The 21,606-nt window shown below is 44.7% G+C and overlaps 1 non-coding gene across 1 annotated transcript; it reads right to left on the bottom strand.

Annotated features, from left to right (window-relative positions):
• Window positions 1-21,244: 21,244 nt before the first annotated feature.
• Window positions 21,245-21,316, bottom strand: Trnaw-cca. The gene has a single exon. It is a non-coding gene; the product is annotated as a tRNA-Trp (tRNA).
• Window positions 21,317-21,606: the final 290 nt, after the last annotated feature.

Below are 21,606 nucleotides of genomic sequence, written 5' to 3'. Positions count from 1 at the left end.
TGCGCATGATAGGACGCATCCTCGAGGTCACCGAACGATTATGCTATCGGGACGCGGACAGATTTATGCAGACTCTCCCGTTCTCCATATGATTCAGTTGTACGTGCATGGGATGCAGTCAATACTGTATTATTCATGTTAAGGCTTTGTTTTGACTTTTGTATATGCCATTACAAAGGAGAAAGGGGCTCCGTCAAGCTGTTCTTACAGCTTGTTTCCCTTGTCTCCTCCATTTATGTATCAAAATGGAAAATAAAGTTCCTAAATAATAGTAATAAAAAAGTGAAAGCCGCAGGGTGTTGGAACGAAATGTTTTTCGTTCCGTTTTCATTTTCGTTCCATACAAAAAAGTTCCGTTCCGTTTCCGCTCCGGAACGAAAAAATAATGCTCCGTAACGGTTCGTAACGGTTTCTTTCTATGAAAAAAAAAATCGCAACAAAAATTAAAAGGAACGTAACGTTTATTTTTACACAAAAATAGATAATTCAGGCGCTCTAGAGGAATCCGCGGAAACTACATTGCTTCTGAGATCATGTTCATTGCCTTGAGAATGAGATCATGATCAAGGCACCGAGCATGATCTCAGAAGCAGCACGTCATCAAGTGTGCTCGGTGAAAGGCAAGACTTCTGGTCCGATAAAATAAATTTCAGCGCCGAGAAGGCCCTGAAGGCCCATAGGGATGAAGAAGTACACTTTTGCAACAGAGACTCAGGCTGCCGTATCCGTAGAAAAACAAAAGATGGACTTCTACAACGCCGGGTCACAAACTTCCCGCGCTTGCCGTGATCTGTTGTCTGTCTGTGTCGTCCGAAGAAAGCATGGAGGGAGAGGGCGCAAGAGCCAAGGAGAGCATTGCGAGCGTGTGGAGGCGTCGCGCCACCGCGCCCTCATTGGTGGGAAGCAATGGCGCCTTCCGTCATGTTTTTTGTTTCTCGTTGTATTTTTTGTCTTTGTTTTTGCTATGCTTGTTCGCCAGGAGTTTAGACGCGGGGGCGATGGCTTGCTTGTCTTCTCTTTAATTATGGTACAAACCAACGGCTGTCTCTTCGCTGCGTGAAACGAATTACTGAAATACCTGATATTTTCCCTTGAACCGAAAACCGATAACAAAAATTTTCGGTTTCACTCCGGAACAAAATAATAAATAACGTTTCGATTACGTTTCCGTTCCGCCCAAAAATATCGTTTTTTTCGTTTTTCGTTTTTGGTTTTCGTTTTGTTCCGATACCCTGGAAAGCCGTTTACAACTTCCTGTAACGCCGAATTGGAGCGCAGCTCTTGAGGAGGAGGAGTGGAGGGTATATTCCTCCTCCTCCCTCGTGATCATGCCTGCTAGTTCTCCTCCCCTCCTGCTCCCCCTCCCTCTCCTTTACCACCTTTACCGGGGGGGAGGAGGGGGGAGGAGGAGGAGGGGGAGGGGCGACGCCGACGCCGACGCCAACGCCGACGCCGACGCCGCACAGGCTGGAAACGGGTCATGTGACCCCCTCCCCCCGAGGTCACGTGACCCGCCCGGACCATACTACACAATGAGGGGAGGAGGAGAAGGAGGGGGAGGAGGAGGAGGAGGGGAGGAGGAGGGGGAGGAGGAGGAGAGGGAGGGGCGCGGTTACGCCGACGCCGACGGCGACGGCGACGCCAACGGCGACGCCGACGCCGCTCAGGCTGGAAACGGGCCCCTAAGAGCTGCGCTCTAAAAAAGTTACAGATATACTGAACTGGACATCTCTGGAAGAGTGCAGTGCTGTAGGCGTTACCGAAAATAAAGTAACGAAATACGTTGCTCGTTACTTAGATATAAGAGAAACGCGTTATAACCATCCTACATTATCCCCTCCCCCCCCCCCCCCCCCCCGAAAAAAAAGAAAAAAAAGGAACGCGTTATTTATTTGTATTATTACTGATAGAAATGAATGCACGTCAGTTTTGGGTTACTTTTTTACTTATGAATTAACACGTTTTACTGTTTCGACGCTACAGGTATGCATAAGCGCCATATTTCAAGAAACATGCCACGTGATCTTGTGCTCCCTGAGCCCCCAGGTCAGAACGAAAGGTCACACAATCTAAGTAAGGCCACCCGATGCGATTGTGTTTGTCTTGCAAGTGTGTAGCGTTCAATGCTCCAATTCACAATGCCCCTGCCTCATGCTGCCTTTGGAAGCAAATGGTGGTGCAGCGCTCGCCCGGGGCACCTCCCGAACAATCGCACAGCACTGGGTTTTGGCACTACAAAAAGCCGAGCGTGCCTTTTTTCCCACAGAAGTTAGCTTTCAGTGCTGGTTTGCTGATTTGGCTTCGCTGGCTTGTATCACTCGCTTGACATCTCAATCACTTTCTTCTGTAACATCTTGCGTTTTTAAAGCGTTTTCAACCTAGCGTGTGATCTCCACAGCTCAAAGCGTTACAACCTAGCGTGCGATCTTCACAGCTCAGCACGTGCATGTTTGTCGCTTCATAAAGCCAGCAAAACATGTGCACGCCATGCGCACAAACGCTGAAAATGGCGCCTGTCAAAAGCCGTTTCTTTGGAAAGGTATATACCCGGTTTCATCATCTATATGTGTCGAAACAACGCACTGTTTGTCGTTGCTTAAACCAACAAGAGCGAGCCTGTGACAACCGTGAGTATCGACGGCGTCATCAAACTCAAAAGGCAAGAAGACTCAAGTTTGGCCGAGTTGACGCTATATGAGGCTTTAAGTAACGCCATTGCATCATGCTGGTGTTGAATTCAACTTGTCCTTGGCAAGAAAAATAGATTCCAAGTACAAAATGTACGCTTCAAAAGGTGCGAGCTCAGCAACCAGGCCACAGTAGAATCCTAATGGTAGCTCGCCAGAATGTAAAAATTCTTTAAACAAAACTTAGATTTTTTATTTACTTTTTTTTTAAGGGGGGGGGGGGGAGAGGGGGGAGGGGTGAATTAGGTGAAGGGTGAATAAAAACCAAAATTCTACATTGACCACCAACCTTTGCACTGAAAGGCTTTTGTCGAGATGCCACGAAACTCGCACGAAACTTGTTCTGGACTGCACTAAGATTCCCATCTAGCGACCACTTGACTTTGCATCCAGGATACTGACGTACAGTCATTATAAGAAAACCTACACCCTAAAAATGCTGAATGGGCGCGCACTAACTGGCATGATTATGTTCGTGAGCCGTGCTTTTGGGGGACGGACTTCAGATTCTTTTATTACAAAGGAATCTGGAGTTCTGGAGAGCTGCTCACCGTGCGAGCAGGTAATGGTGACAAGGGCTTCCTTAACGACAAGCTTTGTGAAGAGGCTCCTGTCGAGCTTGTGCGGCCTGCATTTCTGAGGAACAAGCAACAGATGACTGAACATGACACACTCAGGAACCAAGACATCGCACGTGCACCGTGTCTACGTGGAACTTGCCATTCAACGACTAAAAGTGTTCAAGATTCTGCAGTATCATTTTCCTAAGTGCCTGCTTCCCCTGTTTGACGATGAATGCAGCTCCTTGCAGGTATCGTAAACCTTTCACCGCCTATCTTAGCAGAAGATAAGTTTCTGTAGCTGTCGAGGAAGCCACATGTAAATAGAATAATCATGCGTATTAGCGTCTTGTATCATCGTTTATGCGTGTTCAAACTTAGGGAAAAGTGCTCGCAACGTGATGAAGGCTTGGTGAGGAAAAGGTGCTAGTCCAATAAAATGTATAACAGAAAACTCAATATGCTGGATGGGATCAGTGCAACTTCAGACCAGTTTTGTGCGAGGCTTATGAAATTTTTTGTGGGATACATGTACATTATTAGAGAGTCTAAATTTGTTATACCTGGGTCCATTTGCTCAAAGCCGGTTAACCTTAACCGCGGTAAAAGGTTAACCGCATTTCCCTACGAGGGGGAATTTTAGGTCACGTGGCCGGCAGATTAAGGACGGCAGGGAAACATGGCGGTGCCTTTGCGAGCGAGCACCGCTTGCCTTGGAACTAATATGTCGTAGTAGCTGCAATATCGGGCGCGGTAGTCAGCAATGAATATTGCAGGAGGTTTTTGCTTGGCCTTACGTCATTTACGCGCTGTCATCAAGATATGAAAATGATGGGACAGTACCTCAACTAGATTGCACCTATGCTAAATAAATGAGTAAATAGCTGGAGAAATAAGCCTCCAGTTAATATGAATTGGCTCACGACAAATACACTGGACATCAGAGTGCCTAGTCTTGATGGGTGCATGGGTAATCTTGATGACGGCGTGTTAGCTATGATGCGAAGCTATGTCCATGCTGAAGGTGTGCTAAAAACGAGAAATAAAGAAGTTCGTTTCAACTATGCCTCATTATTTATATGCCTGATTCTCCCGAGAGGGCTGCACAGTAGTCGTTTTGCACGGCTCCCATAGCGCACAGTACTGCAGCACACCTTGGATAAAAACAAAAGAGGAAGCTAGTTAAATGCACCCCTTAGCCCAGGACAAAGATAGTCCACATATATTGACCGTACAACATGCACACATTCCTCGAAGTGAGCATGATTACACTTCGCTTCAACTAGCTTGTAGTCTGTTTCTGAAAAGACATAAAAAAAAAGTCGCAACTTGTGAGTGCAGTGATACCCATGCAAACCTGCATCTGCGTGTAGTAGACGTACTGGGACTCTCCAGTTTTTTGACAGAATGAATTCTGGACGACGTCTGGGCATTTGACTTCCAGAAGCACCCACTTCCTCTGGCAACATTCACACTCAAACCACGATCCCATCGTGCGAACCCCCCATAATGGGCATTTGCTCCCATATTATGACCCCACTGTTCTCAGTTCTTGGACAATGTCATTCCTTCACCAGCTTTGAAAGGTATTTCTCTTTCGAAGTTCCCTACTTCTGCTGTCCCCTCTTCATTGACGCTGACTGAAATGTGCTGACTTGCCACACCTTCTCAAGGAGACCCTCACAGGTTGTGCGGCCGTGGTTGAGTCTTTAGTGACTTAGCGCGGGTAAAGAACCCGCGGCATATGGATGCAGTGGCCATACCTCTCCTATACAGCATGCAATCACATTATGAGGCTTGTGCCCTTGTCAGGCGCTCAATTTCCGCAATAGCCCCTCGCGTCATTATGCGCTTGAGTTGCTCCAGCAGGTTTTCGGTCTCCTCCTCAGGCAGGTCCTGAAGCGCTTCAAGCAGGCTTCGGGGTCGAGGCAGCTGAAGTGCCGGCTCCAGTTGTCTCTGAAATAGGGCACATAACATATGGCACAGGAGCTATAATAGTATATTGGTGGGCATTAGCCTACCATAGCACCATTGTGGAACAGTGCCTGGAGTCACAAGATCACAACGGGGATAACCTTCACTAGTTTCGCCATAGAAGATGGCAAGACTACACCTCGTAATGAATTGAGGTGTGTTCAAACAAGGGATTAGGAGAAAAGCCCTTGCAAAGAAACTGAGATCTACTTTTTCGGGTTATCTTCCTTTTATGAATAGGGACAGGACAGATGTGTGGAGGGCCTTCCATAAGCCAGTCCAGGACGTCAGGCTCGACGGCAGGCAAGGCAGGTCGCTTGAACTGTACTAGTTTGCAACCACATTTAATTAAGTGTGTTGTTCACCTTTGTGACTCTTGAGATCCAAAGAACAATTAGTAATCCACCAAATATTAGCACATTATGTTTTAATTCGACGAGCCACAAACACCCCCATCCAGGTTAATGTTAAACTCATATGGCTGATGGCATCAGAGATTGCGATTCGTCAAAAATGTAAAAAAAACTCTTTAAAAAAAAAAACAATGGCAACGCTTTATCGACATATCTGCCACTCAGCGGTGGAATACACTGTACAGGCGCAGGGCGCAGTGGCTAGCAGACTACAGCCGCCTACGGCCACAGTTTGCAGGGAAACATGTAGCCAATTGACCAGCCACTTTTCTACTACCAATTAGCTACGCCAAGCTGGCATCTTTCATCAGGAAGGGATCCTGTTTGCTTGGTTTAGTGAAGTTCATTACTCCGAACAATTTGTTTCCAAGCAATGCACATCTCAGGAAACTATTTTTGCTATGTGTCGCTACGTTCACTGCAGTTGAAGGTCAGCACAATATTTAAACCAGCCCAACATAATTAACACAAAAAATAAAAATAAAAAAAAACAAAAAAAAAACAGACTATCCATTGGTACCCTAATGCACCTAGCTTTCTGTTATTTGTCTGTGGAACATGAGAGACCAGCAGCCAGGACAAGGCTTTTGGAGAGAGGCCTACACCAGAACTGGGCGCCGGCTGCCAAGACAACGGAAGTTGCTCACCAACATTTCCGGAGACAAGTTAGTGGTCTCTAAATGGGTCTCTGTTTTAGAGTACCTAGAGGTGTCTCTGAGCAACCGCACCCCACATTCTACCCTCAACTTAAATGCTGCTTGGACACAACCACCCTGGCTGGAATAGCGGTCAGGGTAGTTGTCTGGTTCATTATACGGACTCTGACTGGCATTGTTACCTTTGTCTAGCCCTGATGTTGTCCGAGACAGGTTTGCAATAAAGGTGGACAGTGGAGTATCGGGAAGCGATCTACAGGGCTATTTTTCTGCCTTTCGTATGATAGAAGGTCCCTTTTGTTGTGAGTGACTTGTCTCCAGCAACTCAGAATTTTCCGGGATCTTCAGCAGCTAGCTCCAGCTCAGGGATTTCCCTAGACCCCCCCTAGTTTTCCTGGAAACCCCCCCCCTTGAATCTAAAAAAAAAGGAAAAAATAGAATAAAATTCTTTTTTTTCAGATTAAGTAGAAAACACCACCTCTCAGGTGTATATATAGGGAAAGGGAAACATACATGACGGGTATGAGCATTTGGTTAATAGACGTCTGTAATTTAGCTAGTGGACTAAAAAAGAAACAGTTTTATATTTTATCTAGCCTCGCATCGCATCGCCTCCCCCCCCCCCCCCCCCCCCCCCCCGAGCCATTGGGACACCCCCCCTTGATTAGAACTCTGGGGAAACCCCTGCTCCAGCTCATTGCAAAGTCCTGAACATGGCAGCCAAGTCCAAGTTTTAGGCGTACTTTCCAAGTGCCAGTCTAGGCTGTCGCCAGCTGCCTGGGCGCGTTCTGGCCCCAGGCCAGAACGCGCCCAGCCAGCTGCATGATTGCCGTAACTGAACTGTACGGCAATCATGCACCTTCAATCCGACTAGCAATGCACTTGTTATAATAGCATGCATACACTATTGAAGGCTACCATCAGTTTTAAACAAGCATTGTGTCTACCTATAGCAGAGTATATATGTTATAAACCTGCACTGGCATTTCAAGATAATGTGACTTCAAAATAATAGGCAGATATTCGCTGTGCACAGCCCTCACCTTCGGGCAGAAGGGGATCTCCGTGAGAGACCTCGGTGCATACTTGGTCTTGACGACATCCTTCGCATGCGGGCCCCAAGCCTGTGGCAAGTCTGTGCTTGATAACTGCTGAAGCTCTTATTTATTTATTTATTTATTTATTGTACCCTCAGGGCCCGAGGGCATTACAGAGGGGAGTGGGTTACAAAGTAAAATCACTAAAAAACAAAATGACAACCTAAGAATAGAAATACGAACATAAGAAATTTTAACTTAGAAAAGTGGTTAAACAACGCTTAAACATGATGGCATCTGTTACAGACACAACTGACGATGGAAGGTGGTTCCACGTGATTGTTGTTTTGGGGATGAATGAATTATAAAAAGTAGTGGTTTTACAAACAGGTAGACCGATTTTGTGTTGGTGATCGACGCGTGGCGAGACATTTGAGGGAGGGGTTAGTAATTTTTGATGCAAGGAAGAATTGTGATGATAAATTTTATGAAACAGACAAAGACGGGATAACTCACGACGTGAAGAAAGGTTAGGTAGGTTTAAAAACGTTTTCATGGATGTTACGCTTGCACTACGGTGATAGTTAGTAAGAATGAAGCGAACAGATCTATTTTGAATAGCCTCGACTGCTGTTCTAAGTAAGCCAGTACCGGGATCCCATATAGGGGAGGCGTATTCCAATTTTGAGCGGACAAGGGTTTTGTATAGTAGTAGCTTGAGAGATACAGGGACAGATGGAAAATTACGTTTGAGAAAGCCAAGCATGCGGTTAGCATTGTTAGTTATATAGCGAATATGAGGCTCCCAAGACAGGTTCGATGAAATATGGATCCCCAAGTACTTATACGATGATACACCTTCCAACAAAACACTGTTTAGATAGTAGAAAGTAGAGTGCGAGTTAAGACGAGAAACAGTCATTACTTTACATTTGTTAGTGTTGAGCTGCATGTTCCATTTGTTACACCAATTAGAAACACAATCAAGGTCAGACTGAAGGATAGCAACATCAGAGGTGTTAGTTATTTCTCGGTAAAGAACGCAATCATCTGCAAATAAGCTAATAGAGGACGAAACGCAGGAAGGTAAGTCGTTGATAAAAATAAGAAAGAGCAGGGGACCTAACACTGAGCCTTGAGGTACGCCTGATGTCACGGGAGCTGGACTTGAAGAGGTATTATTCACAGACACAAATTGAGATCGGTTATTAAGGAAAGCGCGAATCCATGAAAGTACATCCTGATCAATGTTAAGTTTGCTAAGCTTATAGAGTAGTAGATTATGTGACACCTTATCGAAAGCTTTGGCGAAATCAAGGAAAATACAATCCACCTGGGAACCATGATCAAGAATAAGGTGAAGGTCATGAGTGAAGGTGAGTAGCTGAGTTTCACACGAAAATGATTTACGGAAGCCATGTTGTGCAGGAGCAAAGAATGAATTGGATTCTAGGTGTTGAACGAGATGAGAAAAAATAATATGCTCAAGAATTTTACACGGAATGCTTGTTATGGAAATGGGACGGTAATTGAGAGGAGAATGATGATCACCGGTTTTATGCACGGGCACCACTTTACCCACCTTCCAATCGTCAGGTAAACAGCCTAGAGTAAGTGATTGCTCAAATAATTTAGACAGTATTATAGAAGAATACTCTTTTGTTCTTAGCAAAAATTTAGAATTAATTCCGTCAACTCCCGCGGAGCAGGATATTTTTAGCTGTTCAATTATCTTTATAATTCCACTTGTTTGAATTAAGATGGGATACATGGGCAGAAAAGCGCGTTGTTGAAGTTGAGGTAAAGTTGAAGAAATACAGTTTGAAAATGATTCAACAAAAGTAGAATTGAAAACATTTGCACAGTCATCGGTGGAAACAGGTTCACCTGATAAAGTAAACAGAGACAGTGTGGTGTTTTTATTGCCGTTAATCGCCTTCCAAAACTGTTTGACGTTGTTGGTTAGTAGTGATGGCAGGGTGATAGAAAAATAAACTGACTTTGCATCCGCGATTGCACTTTTATAAGCATTGGCAGCCTCATGATACTCGAGCCATTTAACCTCCGAATTTGTTAACTTTGCTGCACGAAATTTGCGCTTCTTTTTATTGGAAAGTCTTTTTAGAGTGTTATTGAACCAAGGGGAATTCGAAACAATTGGGATGTTACGTAGCGGTATATGTTTATTGGTTAGGAGCTCAACCTGCGTCTTAAACAATGTCCAATTTAATTCTAAAGAACGGTCAGAAAAGTGGTCTAAGTAATCGTTAAGAAAAAGGCCAAGGGCACCGTTAATAGAGTCATAGTCACCTCTACTATATTCTCGTATTTTTTTAAGAGTTCGCTGTGCTGTTTTGGCTGGCACATCGAGTGAAAAATGTAGTAGCGAATGGTCGCTGAGAGCCGGCATGAAAGTAACAGAATAAATAAGTTCAGGTGAAGTTGACAAAATGAGATCTAATACGTTTGCAGTTGTAGCAGTGATTCGAGTAGGAAGAGACACCAGCTGCGAAAAACTGAAGTCATCACATAACTTTATAAAATCTTCCGCATCTGATGAGAAAGGGTTAGAGAAAATATGCGGGTGAGACCATTTTATTTGAGGATAATTGAAATCACCAAGGAGGAGTATAGGAGATGAAGGAAAGCGCACTATTATTGAGTTCAAAACATCATGAAGATTCGAAACAAAAGAAGGATTAGCTGATGGCGGACGATAACACACGGCTAAGATAACTTTTTGGAAGTTCAAACACAAGCAACAACAAACTATTTCCAAATCACTATTCGAACGCACACAGAAAGAGTCAATGTGATCGGCAACTGCCAATAAAACGCCACCTCCATTTCGTGCACCCCTATCACAACGGTAGACATTAAAACGCTTATCACAACTAAATAATTCACAATTCCGAACATTCGATGACAGCCACGTTTCGGTTAAAGCTACTACGTCAGCGCTACAAGAATCAATAACTGAACACAATTCATCACGATGACGTAAAATACTCCTTATATTGCTAAAAAGTGCTGACACATTTTTGGAAAAAGGAATAGCACCCACGCCCCTTGCCACATGTTATGGTGAAGAAGACGCTTGATGTGCGTTACGAAGCATGTTAACGTTATCTCCTTCGCGCCTATCAGATGAGGGCGTTTGATGCAAGTTAAGGGGAGGCCTGTTGACGTTATCACCTTCACTCCTATCAGGACCAGCACCGAGATGAAACACTTCGTCAGACACTGGGTTATACACATAACACCTCTTGTTAATAAACAGTTTATTGTAGCGTAGTTGAAACACATTTTTAGAGGCTTTTCCAAACTCAGTTAGTTTTTTCCTAGCTTGGCGGGTTGCTGGCGAGAAATCTTCACAGATGTAAATGTCACTACCTTTCAACTTAAAACGCGACGAAAATACATGATTCTTGACTTTATTGGAGGAGAATTTCACTATTGTTGGGCGACAGCGATTGGCACTAAAAGCACCGATGCGGTGTGAGCGCTCAATGCAGTCTGGGGGCACCTGTAACTCAAGAGAGCCAGAAGCAAGCTCGAGAACTTTTCTTTCAGTAACGGACCAAGTTTCGGACGGAGAATCCGCCAAACCATAAATAATTAGATTATCCCTACGTGATCGATCTTCAAGGTCGTTTAGACGGTCATTTAAAGTGGCGTTGTCATAATTTAATTTTTCAGCGAGACATTTCACTGTGTTGAAATCTTGGTCAACCAACTCAAGCGCAGATACTTTATTCTCGACAAGCGTAAGTCGATTACCGATGTCGTTAATTTTTCTTTCGATTGAACTCTGACTTTCCCTTATTTCTTTCACACTGTCTAGTAAACTGTTTTGCCCAACTTCAGATTTCAAAGATCGTTCATTCATATCCCTCACCAGCTGCATCAAATCCGCGAATTGTTTCGCTTGAACGTCGCTCATAGGGCCGGGATTAAGTTCAATATCGCCCGAAAGTGCTAGTAACGATTTTACCACATCATAACACTCAATGACCGTAACACAAATTACACTTGGGCATGGAAACAGCAGAAGAACGACGTTATTCGTTCGTCTATAGTATGTAACGACGGAGAGGAACCCACCTGTACAATGAAGCAGAACGGATTAGAAGACTGCATCCTCAGGCTATTTCCATGCCCACTGACAGAACTGGCGACGTTCCACGGTTTTGAAGCCTCGTTGATTAGTGTCGATGTCGATGGGGTAGCTTCCTTGTGCCGGGTAAAGGCATACTGCGGCCAGTACGCGAGTACGCCAAAACGTACGTCAGATTTATCTTGAAAACCTGGAAATCCTTCCGTGGCCAGCGTTGTTGTGACGATGACTTGAGAGAACGGCGATGCTCAGACAGGCGCTGAACACAGGCAAAGCAGGATCTGTACAATGAAGCAGAACGGATTAGAAGACTGCATCCTCAGGCTGTTTCCATGCCCACTGACAGAACTGGCGACGTTCCACGGTTTTGAAGCCTCGTTGATTAGTGTCGATGTCGATGGGGTAGCTTCCTTGTGCCGGGTAAAGGCATACTGCGGCCAGTACGCGAGTACGCCAAAACGTACGTCGGATTTATCTTGAAAAACTGGAAATCCTTCCGTGGCCAGCGTTGTTGTGACGATGACTTGAGAGAACGGTGATGCCCAGACAGGCGCTGAACACAGGCAAAGCAGGATCTGTTCAATGAAGCAAAACGGATTAGAAGACTGCATCCTCAGGCTGTTTCCATGCCCACTGAAATCCTTCCGTGGCCAGCGTTGTTGTGACGATGACTTGAGAGAACGGCGATGCCCAGACAGGCGCTGAACACAGGCAAAGCAGGATCTGTACAATGAAGCAGAACGGATTAGAAGACTGCATCCTCAGGCTGTTTCCATGCCCACTGAAATTCTTCTGTGGCCAGCGTTGTTGTGACGATGACTTGAGAGAACGGCGATGCCCAGACAGGCGCTGAACACAGGCAAAGCAGGATCTGTACAATGAAGCAGAACGGATTAGAAGACTGCATCCTCAGGCTGTTTCAATGCCCACACATCCTGTTGGTTTTCAGCAGGACAGCAATGCAGTGCTTGCATTTGCTTGACTTTCTGGGGGCAACACAAACACACATCTGTTATATCTCTTGCATTCTACAACACTTCTACAACGCCCTCGTAGATTTTCTCACTTAAATCAGTTCTTAACTACGGAATGGCTAGGCAGTGCAACATTTTGCAACAAAACTACCTTGCAGATTAAAATATAACTATGAAGGAACTGATGTCGTCTAATAAAACGTGGTTTATCACCTGACCCCTCCAATAAAAAAAAAGGTAAAAAAACCCATACATTGGAAATGCGAAATGAAGTAAACGCAGAGGTCGCTATTTGCTTACACCAGTTAACATGCAGTGGGAACGTGCGTTCTTACCCTGCAGGGCACGTGCAGCCCAGAGAGACAATATCCCCTTTGTTCAGAGTCAGATGCGGATCGCTGTGCAGAGCGGAGGACTGGAGCGCGTATCCGACGATGCAGACGGTGTCAGCCGTCGGCTCCGGGGCGACGCTGCACTCGATCACATTATCGCATTTCAATGCGTCCTCGCCTTCAGCGAGGCACCTCTTGCTCCCGCCGATGTGGCTGATTATCGGTGCAAGTGACAGGGACACTGAAAAGCAATGCGTGTGTTTCGTGAGTACGGTTTCTGCACCCTAGGAAGCGCACAAACATCGCCACGCCGCGTCAGTCAGGCACGACCTGGGCCGGTTTTCTCGAACGCGAACCGTGGTTTAAAGTTAACTATTGTCCCTAGAAGGGGGAATTTCAGGTCACGTGACTGGGAGAGCAGGGTCGCCGAGGGAGGAGCAGTACCTAGAAGCAAAATGGCCGCGGCGTCGCTTAATGAGTGCTAAGAGTTCTGCTTGGTTCTGCTGAACATTCATTTCGAGCTGGCTGTTATGTTAATGACTCACCATCAACCTATTAGCACGTCAAGCAAAGCGATAGTTTAGAGGGACTACTAAACTAACCGACGGCAGCATTCCGCGAACGCATCACTCTTCAGCAGTCCGGGATCCAAGACATATGACGGTACATAAGCCTTGCAAGTATTTTTACGGTGAGTAAAAAAAATGTTTTGCGAACGAGTGTTGGTACATTTTTATACTAAGACATTTGATTTGTTACACTATGCACGCCAACTCGTGAGCAGCGATTACTTTGCGGAGAAAGGGGGTTATCCTCAATAAAGTATTCGTTCCGGGTGAACAGCTGAGACATTGTACATTGTACTGTTTTTTTTTTGTTCACAGTGCGCCGACAGTATGCCGACAGCATTGAGGTTTCTACATATCCCCGGTGGCCAGCAATTCAACGGTGACGAGAAGCTTAGCTTCTCGTCACCGGTGAATCGGTTGGGCAAACGGAAGAGAGGGCAAACAGTTGTGATCAGCAGGAATCGCAGAAACGTGCGTCGCAAGGAACGAAAACGAGACTACAGCACCGGCGTTTCCAGACTGGAAGAAGCACGGGAAAGTTATGCGTTGTTTATGGCGAAACATATTGAAGGAAATGTTTCCTACATTTTCGAATATTCGTCGACAAACTCTAGCATAGTAGCTAAAATTTCTTCGTACCGTCGGAAGCAATTAGATTGGTCTTCAAGTACAACATTACTATATTTTAACTTAAAATACCATACTAGATCACTGACAACCAGCGGAAAAAGAGGATAAACAAAATGACTGGCTTGTTTCACCGATAGATGGTGCATCTTATTGCCCAATCAAAAATAATTATTGTTGTTCTATATCCAGCCGTTTATTACAGTACCTAGGTACTTTTCCCTTCCTAGGCACCGTGGTTTACCAAAATCGGTTTACCATCGCTTCGAGAAAACCGGCCCTGGAGCGCGCGGCCGGAGCGACGCGGCCGATCGCGAGCGCCTACACATGGGTTGGTTTCAAACGGGAAGCGCTCTATTGAGGGTCCCCCGATTCTCCTGCTCAGCGGGCACGGCGGAACTGCTCGCGATCATGGCTCGCGAAATGTCATTTCGAATCCAAACAACACTGTTCATGGTCCTAACGTAGTGCTGCAGCCGGTATGGGATCGTAATTCACTGGAAAGTTTTAGTAGTCCGTATAGAATGCGCATAGAAGCAAACGCCAGCGGCGTGCTTTTGGGATAGAGTTGCGTGTCCCACGTTGTGCGTGCGCCTCATTGCCATGCGCCATCCAAGACCGCAATTTCGGGCTCCGCGCACGCGCAGTATGAAACACGCAAAGCTAACGCCAGCACACAACGCTTGCGTTCCCTCGTATACGCAATACTAAAACTCACTACTGCTTCACCGGCTTCCAACGCCAACAAAACGTGCTACAGTGAGCAGAAGTGCAAGCAGCTAGGCGTCCCTTCGAACTGGAAGGGCTGAGATTGGCAAAACGACGGAGCATAAAGATCAAAGTAACTAAGTGCATCTAAGCGTTATGAAAAGATTAATAATTAAAAAAATATTTTTTCTTTAATTTTTTTTTACTTATGGACATTTGGTCGTGAAGGATATTGGAGGCGACTTTGGACGTTTTGCCTATTGTCAAAAGTCGCGACATTGGCAGCAAATTATAGTTTACCCACAATTATTGTAATTTTACATGGATTTCTCACATTAGCTAGAATGTTTTCATTGCTTTTAGACTATTTTTATTTTGTTACTTGGTAATTCAAAATGCTACAATTAACACCATTGGTGATAAATAGCACACTTTTGATTGTCATATTTGTTCGCGTGTTTGAAATCAGATCATAAGCAACAAATTATATTACAGCTTAAAAAATTCCGAATTAAAATATTTGAATTTCAATATTATTAATATTAATACAAATCGCGGCAATGAGTGCCCCCAATTAACGCCAAGATCACGAAAATACGTAATTTAACCATAATAGTCTTTCCAGAAAGGTATAATTTTGTTTCCTTTTTGGCACATGAAAAACTTGGACATTGTTATTAAGACACACAAACAGTCAAACACTGGATGTAATATAAAGTCCTATGCGTCACGCGTTGCTTTAAAAAACACACACATTTCTGCTGTCTGACTCGAATTCCGTCTTTCGGTTGTTGCAGTGAGAACAGCGCTTATTAGTTTATACGTTTTGTGGACATATTGTAAAAATTGGAATTATTCTCTTATTCTTGTGCTGGGAATAATGTTAAACCAATTAATAATTTAATATAAAAAATTCCATTAAAAGGCCCGCAGCTCATGATTTCCCATGAGAATTATCTGAGCGAGAAAAGGCAGCGAGAACGCACAAATATCAGCACTGATTTTTTCAACAACTCCAATAACTACAAATATCAGCCTGGATCAAGCATGTATGTCACAAAGTAAAGTTTGCGCGAACAACTTCTCTAGCTAAATAATTACGATGTGAGACACATCTTGAGTCATGAAAAAAATCAGAATTTAAGACCTATACCGCGAAATTAAATCCAAAATAGGGGTTAATTTTGGTTTCGCTTCAGAATTAAAACGCTCATCCTGGCGTAAATATTACGCTAAACACCGTTTTTGTTTTCAAGCTAAACAGGTGACCTGCGCTCATAACAAACTAGCTTCCTCGTATTAGTAGAAATAATTTGTGTCGCTCAGGAAAGCGAGCACACTAGACAGGCCCAACAGCCGGCACGCATCTCCGACCCCACCTATAATCGCCATTTGGGAAAATGAGTGGCGCCACCTATAGTTGGAGTCGCGAATAGCGGCGACATTTAAAGCAAGGAGAGACAAGCAGGGACTATGCTACCCCTACGCAGATGCTTTTCGAGCAGTTAAATATTATCCATATACCTTTCACGAGCGGCGACCGCTAGCCAGCGCCGCCGTTTGATCTCCTCCCCAATACTCGGTGACAGGTGAAGAAGTGGAAGCTCCTCCCACCTCTTTTCACTTCAGTTGAGCGAACGCTGGAGAGGACGCCAAGGAGGCGACCTCATCTTCACCGGTCGCTCCGCTGAAGTGGAAGGGGGTAGGAGGAGCTTCCACTCCATTCTTGACATGTCACTCAAGAAGGTAGGGCGAGGGTAAGACAAGCCGGGGAGGAGGAAGCTCAACCAAAAGTTGTCAGTACGAACAAATCGAGTGATGTGCAGCGTGTACGTATAATTGAGACAGAGGGAACAGAGACTCCCATTGTTTCTGTAAACCAGTTGGATAGCGAGCTCCCCGGCGTAAACGAGCAGGGGTGGGCATTTGAGCAAAAGATTCCTGCGTTCTGCAGGGCGAGCTTTCGCTTTACGTGTTCCCAGCCGAAGTGCGCTAATGCAATATAGCGTGAAAACATTAACGAAAAAGAAACAAAGTACGCACCTTTGGAGGTTTATAAAAGTTTTTATTTTGGATTTTAAGATTTTTTGTTTTGTTTTCTTTCCCACATGTATTGTATCTGTTCAAAGTGAGCAAGCGTTCCAATGCTCACAAATCCACAGTCCAGCGTGAAATCTTCACAGTTGAGCTGGCGCGCCTCCGTAGCTTCGGAAATTGTGTAAAGCACGCGCCATATACGCAGGAACGCTGAAAATGGCACCAGTTTGCAGTCCTTTTCTGAAATGGTTTCTACTCGGGGACAACACTATGTGGCATTTCAGAAGTGAAGCGCGCGCGAGGACTGCTTTGAGCGGCGTGCAAAATGCGTCTGCTTCTTTTGCGGGGTTTGTGGTGACGTCAGAACGCAGAGCTCTGATTGGCTCTCATTGAAAGAGAGTGGGTAGGCCTCACGGTAACATGCCTTGAAGTCTACCCCCTATCCTTTAACCATAGCCAATCAGAGGTCGGCGTTCTGACCTCACCACATCCCCTGCGAATGAAGCAGACGAACTTCCGCTCCGCATACCGTTACAAAAATTATCAATGAGTTCCAAGTGATTTTCTAATGTACTCTTTTAGAATACATTAGAAAATCAATTGAAACTCAGTGATAATTTTTGTAAGAGTAGGCGCGGGAGAAAAAAGCAATCCGGTTCGGTCAAGTTTGACGGGCTCGCTCGCTCGCAGCCTGCCGCCGTACTTTCGCAGAGCGGCGCTGCTTTTACGGGAAGTTTGACGTAACGACATTCGGGAACATCCGTCAAGTGCGATGTATTGGTGTCTTTTTGAACAAAAAGAAATTGTCTTTCTGTGGTATTTTCAGCGTTCGTGCGTATATATGACGCGTGCTTTACACAATTTCCGAAGTTACGGAGGCGCGCGGGCTGAGCTGTGTGAAGATTGCACGCTGGGCTGTGAGTTTGTGAACATTGGAACGCTTGCTCACGTTGAACACATACAATACATGTGGGAAAGAAAACAAAAAAAATCTAAAAAGCCAAAAAAAAAAACTTTTATAAGCCTCCAAAGGTGCGTACTTTGTTTCTTTTCCGTTAATGTTTTCACGCTGTACTGCATTAGCGCACTTCGGCTTGGAACACGTAAAGCGAAAGTTTGCCCTGCAGAACGCAGGAATGTTTTGCTCAAATCCCCACCCCTGCTCGCTTACGCCGGTGAGCTCACTAACCAACTGGTATACAGAAACATTGGGAGTCTCTGTTCCTTCTGTCTCCATTATACGTACACGCTGCGCATCACTCGATTTGTTCATATTGACAACTTTTGGTTGACAAGCTTCGTGTAAATCCCACGGGGCGAACAAAGGGGCGAGTTCAGAGAAGCTACCGAAGATGCACCATATACCTATGGAAAGCAGCATCAATATGGAAGTAAGAGTAAAATGTATCCGAATTAACTGCTGGCCTAGTTGGTAATGCATTATTGAGGAGAAGAGCGCAAAAGACACGGACAAGTAGAAGAACAGGACAGTTCAGGACAAAGCGCTACAATCAACTGGCGTTTTTAATGTAAAAGAAAAAAAAAACGAACCTGAAGATTTTTTAGTGATAGAAAAGGAAGACGAACGTTGCTGTCAAAGCAAAAAAAGGGACGAAAATAATATTTTTTAGATGAAAAGCTATAAAGAAAAACACGACTGGGGAATTGAGACTAGAGAAAGAAAAGAAGAAAAACAATAAAGAACAAAACTTAGAACAAAAAAAGAAATTAAAAAAAAATTAAAAAAAAATATTGTAGCGTTTTAAGAAAACAAATTGAGGCATTGGAGTTCTCTGTCAAATAAGACTATTTATCTGACTCAAAGCCAGAAAGGACGCTCGCATTAGGGCACCGTCAGTAGCCTTATCTGACGGAGAACTCTTATACCTCATTTTGTTTTCTTAAAACGCAACAATTTTTTTCATTTTTTATTTCTCTTTCAGATTTTCTTTAAACTTCTTTTTTTTTTGTCTAACTTTTGTTCCTTATTGTTCTTTCTTATTTTCTTTTTCTAGTCTCATTTGCCCAGTCCTGTTTTCTTTATAGCTTTACATAATTGTTTTTTCCTTCCTTCAGTTTTTTTGCTTTAACAGCAGCCTTCTTGTTTCTTTTTTATCTCTAAAGAAATCTCCAGGTTCATTTCTTTCTTTCACATTAAAAAAAAAAAGCCAGTTGATAGTAGCGCTTTGTCCTGTCCTGTCCTGTACTTCTACTTGTCCGTGTCCTTTGCTCTCTTGTCCCATATAAGGTAAAAAAGTGGTAGTCCGAGTCATCGCGGACTTCCCAATCGTCCCCATTTCTCTAAGCGCCCGCTGCACAACCACCTAGCGACACGATATTCGGAGGGTAAAGAGGGGAACAGAAACAGGTGCCGGCCGATGCTTTGTCACAAGGTCTCCTATCAAAACGCCGAATATCAAGAGGCCGAATTACGAAAAGAGGAAAACTTGAAATGCCAAAAAATTTAAATGCCGAATAATTAAAATGCCGAATAATCAAAATTCCCAAAAAGAGATAACGCCGAAAATCATGTGAAAAAGAAAGGACGCGGTTTGTGACTACCACCTGTTCGTTTTCCAGCACAACACTTTCCAATGACACGAGCATGTTAAACTCGTTCTGCCAAGACACCAGTTTCTGTAGAAAAAAAAATGGATGTAAAATTCCGTATTCTTCTATCTGTCGTAAAGCTAGGCATATCAGCCGGACAAAACAGCTCTAAATGATCAGCAAAAAAAAAAAAAAAACAGCGCTGTTTAGTGTTCAGAGTACAAGAGCAGCAGCAATGTGCGGCAGTAATGATTTCATCGATTCGGAGGGAAATGGACGAAGACGCAGTTGTGGTGTGCTCCCAGAAGAAAAAAAGTAAAAGTTAGCTGTAAAGACTTACGTGCTTGACAAGAAAGTAGGTTCTAGACACTATTGGAGGAGCGAGAAGCGAGGCGAATGCAACGCCATAATGATTACCTACATTCCTCTAGAGGGTACTCACAAGATCATCTCGAAGACCTACGCAAGCCATGCTCGGGATGGCGTACGAGGCGCTTTTTGAAGTGCTAAATTTCGCTGCAGATATGGGACTTGCACTAAATCCAAGAACTGTGAGTACAGACTTCGAATTGGCAGCAATCAACGGTATTCGGTCGTTGCTCTCGTCGCCGTATGTGCATGGTTGTCTGTTCTATTTGTGACATTCAGTATAGAGCAGACTGCAGCACCTAGGACTGGCAGTGCTCTACAAAAATGATGTAGGTGGCTTCCCTATCAAAATGAGGCAGCTTACAGCCCTTTCGTTCTTGCGCACCGAAGAAGTACGAGATGCCTATGCGTCCTTTAAAGTTGAAACCACTCTTCCCGCAAATACCTCTGACCTGTCGCGATGGTGGGAGGACAACTACCTGCTTGGGAAGTCACCCCGCCGTGCTGCCGGGATAACACCGTCGTGATCACACGAAGCCCACCGGTATTCCCGCCATCCCTCTGGAATGTGCTTGCCCTCGCTGAGAACGAATTTACAAGGGGCAACAACGCCGTTGAGGCATGGCACCGACGATGGGAGGTATTGGTTGGTGGACACCACGCAAGCGTCTTCCGGCTCATCACCACCATGAAAATGACGCAAGATAGAGTCGAAGACGACATAGATGGAGCGATCAGAGGCCAACCCTGCCGCTCTCAAAGCAAGAAGCAAAAGTTGCGCGAAATTTGTTTGGCAGCTGCTCTGGGCAACCGGGACAATGTCGACGTTCTGAGCTTTCTCCAAGGAATTGCACAAAAACTTATCTGTCTGAAATGCAACAAACAAGGAATCGCTCTGCTATGCGAGGGGATATGCAGTAATATATTTTTCCTTTTTTAAAGGCTTGAACCATGCGAGGGAAGCTACACTCGGGGACAACCTTTCATGGCTATTAGAAAAAAGGGCGAAAGCGCGCACATCGGCCGGCGGAAGCTCTCCCCTAACTTTGATCACATTGCCAAGAAAATTGATCCTGCCAAGGAACTTTATATGTCTTTATAACTAGGTGATGTTTCGGCATTTTGAAGTTTCGATGTTTTGGCTTTTTGGTTTCTCGAAGCTTCGACTTTTTGGATTTTCGGCTTTTTGTATTTTCGGTGTTTTAAATTTTGGCATTCCGATAATTCGGCATTTTGACCTTCGGCGTTTTGAATGCCACCCTTGTCACAACCACCTCCACAAGCACCTTCACAAACACGTCCGCGGTGTGTGCGTTTGCACTGGTCGTAAGACAACATTTTTGATGAATGTCATTACCAATTGTTAGACACATGTAACTTGTGACCTTTCTAAATATCAGAAAAATGTTTTCACCCAATTCATCACACACACACAAAAAAAAGAGAAGGAATTGGGACAGGGGGAGAAGGACGCAAGTCGTGGCTCCCATGCTCACTCGAATAAACAGATTTTCTTTCTCGCGATTGAATTGTTTGAGGGTCATGTCGGACGCTTTTGGAGAGTTTGAAAAGAAAAGAAATGGTGCATCAATCTTGAAGATCACAATTCGATTACTAGAGTAAAAAAAGAAACCTGACCCGGACGTGATTTGAACACGCAACCTTCTGATCTGGAGTCAGACACGCTACCGTTGCGTCACCGGGCCTCTCAAATTTTGTCCCACGTAGCGGAGCGATGATGCAGTGCTGTTGGCACTGCACAAGAATGACGAAAATAATCCCTGGAGAAGGGGCGCAAGAGGGACAAAGGACAAACACAAATCTCCGAACACAACTAGATGACTGGTGCGCGACCCAAAAATCCGCCTGGTTCGGGTATCGAACCAGGCGGATTGGTGGAGCGCTCTACCAAGTGGAGCGCTCTACCAACTGAGCTGACCAGGGGTTAGACGTCAGTAGAGCAAATGGGTTTTATCAGCCGCCACCAGTCTAACAC

Source organism: Ixodes scapularis, unplaced genomic scaffold, assembly GCF_016920785.2.
Source record: "Ixodes scapularis isolate PalLabHiFi unplaced genomic scaffold, ASM1692078v2 PGA_scaffold12__126_contigs__length_90152505, whole genome shotgun sequence".
Classification (NCBI taxonomy): domain Eukaryota; kingdom Metazoa; phylum Arthropoda; class Arachnida; order Ixodida; family Ixodidae; genus Ixodes; species Ixodes scapularis.
Note: the sequence above shows the minus strand (reverse complement) of the source record. Positions and strands in the feature narration are given on the sequence as shown.